General features: G+C 31.4%; 1 pseudogene; it reads left to right on the top strand.

Annotated features, from left to right (window-relative positions):
* The first annotated feature begins 1,136 nt into the window (after positions 1-1,136).
* LOC145638884 (chaperone protein dnaJ 11, chloroplastic pseudogene) lies at positions 1,137-2,082 on the top strand (annotated as a pseudogene).
* Positions 2,083-6,929: the final 4,847 nt, after the last annotated feature.

The raw sequence follows: 6,929 nt of genomic DNA, 5'->3' as shown, positions 1-6,929 counted from the left end.
ATCCAACTATCCAATAAAAATATCGACTTCCCAAACTCATTTTCTACGTAGTACGAGTACTATGCATAGGATCACCTCATGTCACGACTTAAGTATGTTCTATTCATTTTATTTTTATTTTTATTTATCTAAATTTGAATTTGAGTAATCTTATTAGAATTTATATTTCTTAAACTAAACTATTTTAAATTTATTAAATTCGAAATAAGTGACAATAAGGTGAACAAATCATGTCTTTATATTATTAGAGATTTAGAAGTAGAGAACACCGTCTTCATATGAATCTGAATTTTTTTTTCCCTCTCTGTAGAACTATGTATAAGTATCTAAAACTATGTATAAGTATATATATATATATATATATATATATATATATAGAACTTTTAGCTAACCATTTCTTTTCCTTTCTCCAAAACCCTAGTCACCATTGTTGAATTTTAAAGGGGTTTCTATCGGTTTTAATCTATAGCCTAAGATTTAGTTATATGATCTCAACAATAGACTTAGAAAAGTAAATACGTATTTGATCATCAAATCAATTATCAATATACAAAATCTAACAAAAATTAATATATCAGAGCAAAATCCAATATTAAATTGCTTCAACTTTAAAAATCTACTAATCCTTTCATGAGTAATAACTTAATTTATGCGATTATAACGTATATGGTACATCCTTTCTTGTCCAAAATATCCTAAACCAACTCAAAACAAGTTCAATTACCTAACTAATTAAAAAATCAGATCCATTCCGAATAATCTATTTTCCCTTTAACTAAACCAGAGCCCATACATTAGACAACAGAGTGCAAGTGCAACAATCACAAGAGGCAAAAGCAAAAATAAAATCCATGTATAATTGTCAAATTGACAAATAAAATGTTTTTTTTTTTTTTGCAAAAAATGTTTCTAGAAGAACGCGCCGATTTAATAATCCAAGTGCAGAAAATCAGTGGCAGCAATTTTAATAATCCATAGATACCGACACTTTCCTGAGTCAGCACACGGTCTCTCCACCTCCGCCAATGGATAAGCCCAACATTAACCTCTTCTTTTTCGACATGGGCCCCACTTTTCCCTCCAATCATAAATTCAATACATTCCCAACTCTATTCCTATATTAACCCCTTATTTCTCCAAACTTTCAGCACTCTTCTTATACCACTCATACATACCACAAGTTTCATATTTCACACAATCTAAATCAACCTCTACATTCGTACACCTAAACTATAACAAAAAAAATATATGGCATCTACTATTTCATCTTCTTTTACTTCTAACACATTTACTTCCCTATCCTCCACCACCAATCATCCTCGCCACGCCGCCACATCCACGTCTCATGTCTCGTTCCGACGGCCTCTCTCTACTATCTCCGCCGTCTACACCACCACAAATTATTCAACAAGCTCTTCCGTAGGCGTTGCTTCTAATACTTCCCTCCAGAACTCGTCGTTTTACGAGGTTTTGGGGATCCCCGCGGGTGCCTCCGGTAAGGAGATCAAGGCTGCTTATAGGAAATTGGCTAGAGTTCTTCACCCTGATGTTGCTCTTGTCACATCTAATAATGCCACGTCATCGGCTGATGAGTTTATTAAGGTTCATGAGGCTTATGCTACATTGTCCGATCCTAAGAAGAGGGCTGATTATGATCGGATGATGTGGCTTCAAGGCCGTCGGTTGAGTTACTCCCCTACCTATTGTTCGATGTCTTCTGGCACCAAATATGGTGGCGGAACGACATCGTGTTCGGGGTTTTCCGGTTATACTCGCCGTACTTGGGAGACTGACCAGTGCTGGTAGAATTTATTAACATATCTAGTTAGTTTTACTTGTGTACAAATTTGCAGATCAAGTTAAAATTAAAAAAAAAAATTACGTATATAGTTTGATGTGGATAGATTAGGCGTTACTGTACTTGAATTAGATTAAATTAAATTCCTCACATCAATTAAGTTAGAGTAAGTTGTAAGTAAAGTAAGATGTGGAGGAAATGTTTTACACTACAAGTAGAGGATATGTTTTTACCTCTTCAGTACTCCTATAATGAAGACACAATTAATATTTTGGATCCGAATATTTTCAATCTCACTTTTTTTCTTTTTCTTTTTTTTTTTTTTTTTTTTTTTTTTTTGAAGCAAAGTATCACTTTTGTTCTTAAAAAAAAAAGTATCACTTTTGTTCTTTATGAGACTCAATATTTCCTTGGCCCCATAAATATTCCCAATTTCTAGAAAGAAAAAAAAATTTCTTAAAAGAAAATACTAATACAGTAATACTCCATAAGATAAGTGTATTGGGACACTCCTAATAGGGAAAGAAGCGAAAATTTGGGATGTTTTGTTATTCTATGGAATATCTAATATATATACTTTGTATTCTTTTTCTATTCTCAATCTTTAATCACAATCTCAAAAAAATTTCATTATTCACACACACTCTCTAACAAGTAAAATATTCAGCGTTGTAATTAAAAGATACATAATGCAATGATAATATCTATTTTTCCTATTAAAATAAATAATACTTCAAACGGAGCCAAATTAGCCAACTGCCCACACTACAAGATACGAAGTATAAGATACGGAGTATCATCTAAAACCAATTACCAAAAAAAAAAAAGAAATAGAATGAGTATAAAAAATATAATCCTATGAACATGCAATTATTTCCTTAAAAAATTGTAACCCAAAGGAATTAAAATATGACTTTATAATAATATATGAATAACCCTAGTAGTTAGACTTTTACACACTATTGAAGAGGCAAATTAAAGTTTGAAATAATATCTATATGCATTACTTTCCTAGACACCGACTATCGACATAGAAGCATATAACATGCAAGTTGCCAAGTATCGCAAGTTTAGCCTGAATCTTTATATTCGTTTTCTCCGACCATTATCATTATTATGTCACCTCTAATACACTCTATATTAATAATTTAAGTTTAATCAAAGTTTTCGAGATTTCAATCCCACATGCCTCCCTCCTAATTGGGTATTACTCCTTTATTTTATCAATAATGCACACATCATCCCTTAATAAATAAATTAACCGTCATCACATACTTTCATTCATCCAATTGGTATGTTGGCCTTTTCTTAATTAATACTTCGTACTATTATAATAGTTATGTCTTTTGTACTCATACATACAGTCACATGGTCATTCCAAATGAACATTTCGGTGCATAACCATGGTAGGAGCACGTACTATATCCAGATCAACATCATGCTGAGTTAAGTGATAGAGTATTAGAGTACATAATACGATCTCGGGTTTTTTACTATCAACTTAAATCTTTGATTGAGATGAGATGGTCGTTTAACATATTATCAAAGCCAACATGACATAAAGGTCACGGATTCAAATCTTATTCAACCCTACGTTTAAGTGGAATATTTCCTTAAGTATGAGGGGGTCCGGTTAGAAAGTCGCACCCACACTTCAAGCCCATAAGGGCTCTCATCTAAGGGGATGTTGACTTGACCCTTCTTGAAATTATCCTGAACTGAAGCATCGACCTAATTACTATTGACCTGAACATACCCGAAATCCAAAATAATCGAAAATCCTACCCAATTATACATATACTATATCCTAATTGACCAGAGTCATACTCGACATATTTGCGAGATCTAGTTAATAATATTGCTTACGTTGATAAAGATCCCTCCATCTCTCTCTTTCCTTCACGCCACAAATTACAATACCTTATTTCATTTATAAACACCTTATCTCCTTACAACACTACCTTTAAGTACTTGTGTTTTTTCGAACAAGACTTTTAAGCACGACCTTAGTGTTGATTATAGGGTATTAATTTCACCCATTGTTTAGGTATGTGTTAGATACGAGTACAAATCATTGCACGTCAATTTAGGTCAAAATCTCGGGTCGAATAAATTTTTGACAATTGTGATCTACCGATCTACCCCTATCATTTTCGTACCTTAGTTTATATCAATAATGCACTCATCATTCAATTATGCATGCTATATCGATCGGTATATCACCTCTCACATACGTAGTAGAAGATTAGTCATTCCCATTGTTGTCGTCGTGACCATATGTTAGATGGTAAACTACGGCAACCGATCGATGAGTGGGCAAATATTTGTCAAAGTTCTCGAAGATTATGAAAGGAGATGGTAGTTCTAGAAGATTATGATTTTCCTTGGTGGACTCCACGAAAGAGATCGACCTTCGAGAAAAATAACACAAGGTGTTAAAAGAGTGGAATCTAGGTTACTACAAGTCTACAATTAGAATTATAAAACAGGTCGGTTCGTTATAGATTTTATATGGTGACCAAATTGCCAAAACGTTCTCTTCTAATGACCAAAATGTATTTTCGATTTGATAGTCCAACACTAGATGTCTACAAGAATATGTTTTTTTTAATAAATATTTCATCATGAATTATGTTAACATATATCAGTTTCACTTAATATCTTTTGAGATAGGAACATAGATTGTGATATGATATTATGAGAATAATATCATATGAGATATTATTGTAAAAAAATATACATTCTCTTTGGCTACATTACAATATATATAGACAATATGAATACAAAACCCTAATATTCCTGATTATCTTATCTTCCTAATATAAATATATTCATAATATATCTCACGTGTATCTTTTCTCAATAATATCTCATATGACATTATTCTCATAATATCATATCACAATCTATGTTCCTATCTCAATAATATCTCTAACGATAAGGGTGGTTGTTTGGTTGATTATAAAAAATACGATTTTCTAAGAAGATGTTTTTCAATATATGCTCTACTTAAATCCTCTTTATACTCAAGAGAACCCATCCGCACGCAAATTTTCGTGCGGTTAGTTTAACTAATATGTTTCATGTGTTGACTGATATACTTCATTTGTGTTGACTAATATATTTTTTTTGTTTGCTGATATATTTTTTTACAAAAATTTTGATAGGTTCCTTTTGTTAAATGATATCAGACATCATTTAGTTTATATGATTCTTTAGTTGGCTTATATATTCATTTTGTTGGTTTACCTGTTGCTTTTGTTTGCTGATTTCATTCTTTTGTTGGCTGATATGTTCCTTCTGTTAGCTGATAAGTACCTTTTGTTGGCTGATATATTCCTCTTATTGGTCGATATGCATGTTTTGTTGGCTTATATATTTCTTTTGTTGGCTTACATGTTGCTTTTATTTGCTGATATTATCCTTCTGTTGGCTAATATGCTTCATTTGTTGGTTGCTATATGTTCCGTGTAATCTTCCATATTTTAAAATATTTTATAAATGAAATTTTATTTTATTCATAATATTTATTTGTATTTTTCCGAAATTTAATTTCAAAAGTTTCAAATTATTAATTTGGGTCGAAAATTATTTTGGTACAAATTGTTACTTTCATTCTACAATTTATGTCCAAACAAACAAAGTCTAGTCCATTATTATTCACTTAATTGGCCCATTAATTTTATAAGGCTCAATCTTTCTACTTACTCTACATTCTCTCTCCTATAAATACCCCATACATCCCCAAAATTTTCCCCATACAAAAAGGTAAATAAATTCTCTTCTCTTTATTTTTCCTTTTTCTTTCTTTCTTTTTCCTTTTTCTTTCTTTCTTTTTCCTTTCTTACGTGAGTTAAACTCACTGCCACCCACTGCTGTCGCCATCCACCACCGGCGCGCCTCCCTGCCGCCGCCCCTCTGCTCGCCTGCGGCCCACCAGGGCTGCCCCCTCTCCTCCTCATTTGTTTTCTTATTTTTGCTTAATGTTCATATAATTAGTTTTGGATTTTGATTTTATAGTATAAAGATTATATTTTTAGCATCAAATTCATGTTTTTATAGCTTAAACTTATAATTTCAGATTTTATTTATGTTATAAATTTTCAGATTTTAATTGTGTATATTTTAGGGTTTAAATTGTGAAGTTTGAAGGTTTGATTAAGTTCTTATGAAACTAATTGAATTCCAATTATATATTTCAAGTTTATATTGTTGTATTTATACATTCTATTACTTAATCAAATTTTCATTTTAGGTTATTGTTCTTGAAGTCTCTAAATGCATTGAATTGATGAATTTTTGGGTTTAAAGCCTACTAACTTAACATATAATGTAAGTAGTTTCGAAGATTACTATAATTTTGAGTTTTCATGTGTAAAGTAAATTTTCAAATTTTTATAAAGCTTTAAACTTGCTGTAATTTCATGTATAAGGGTGTATTTTAAGGTTTCTATGAAGGAAATTTAAAGAACTATATATAAGTTTTTTATTTTAATTAAAGGGGATGTTTTAAAGTGTTGTTTAATTGGATTTTGAAGGTTTTAAGGTAAGTTAGTATTGCTGTAAATTTGATTGATTGGGTATTGATTGAGATGTTATTGTTTGGTTTAGGAGAGGACATTATTGAAGGTGATTTCTAGTTAGTAAAGTGGCCAATCAATTTGTTTACTCAAGGTACGTACAAGTAGTTATGAAACCTTGCCTTTATATGCATGTTTAGGGATGTATCAAGAACTTAGTATCATGTATAGAGAAGACTGGGCTAAATTGTTTGGTTATACATTGTGATTTCCGTATGTTGTGCACTATTCTATATTGCAAGTATTATTTATGCTTTAATTATGCAAGATGCGCTTAGAGGCAAAAGTATGTGATTTGGTGAAATGATTCATTTGTTACTCGTTCATAATTATGGGGATACAATGAGTAAAGGAAGAATTTAAGTCTTATAAGACGAGGTTAAGATTGTGGGGTGCTTTATGTACTCAAGGTATTTATACACCGAGGTAGTTAAAGGAATAAATAATAAATGTTGCTTGTCACTAATAAATCAAGAATTGAAATTGGAAACTTGTTTTGCTTGATTGAATTGATATTGGATTGATGGTATTGTTTTGCATACACTAGTGGA

Source organism: Chenopodium album, chromosome 7 (assembly GCF_948465745.1).
Source record: "Chenopodium album chromosome 7, dcCheAlbu1.1, whole genome shotgun sequence".
In the NCBI taxonomy this organism is placed as follows: domain Eukaryota; kingdom Viridiplantae; phylum Streptophyta; class Magnoliopsida; order Caryophyllales; family Amaranthaceae; genus Chenopodium; species Chenopodium album.
The sequence above is the reverse complement of the archived record's forward strand: the minus strand, read 5'-3'. Positions and strand labels throughout refer to the sequence as shown.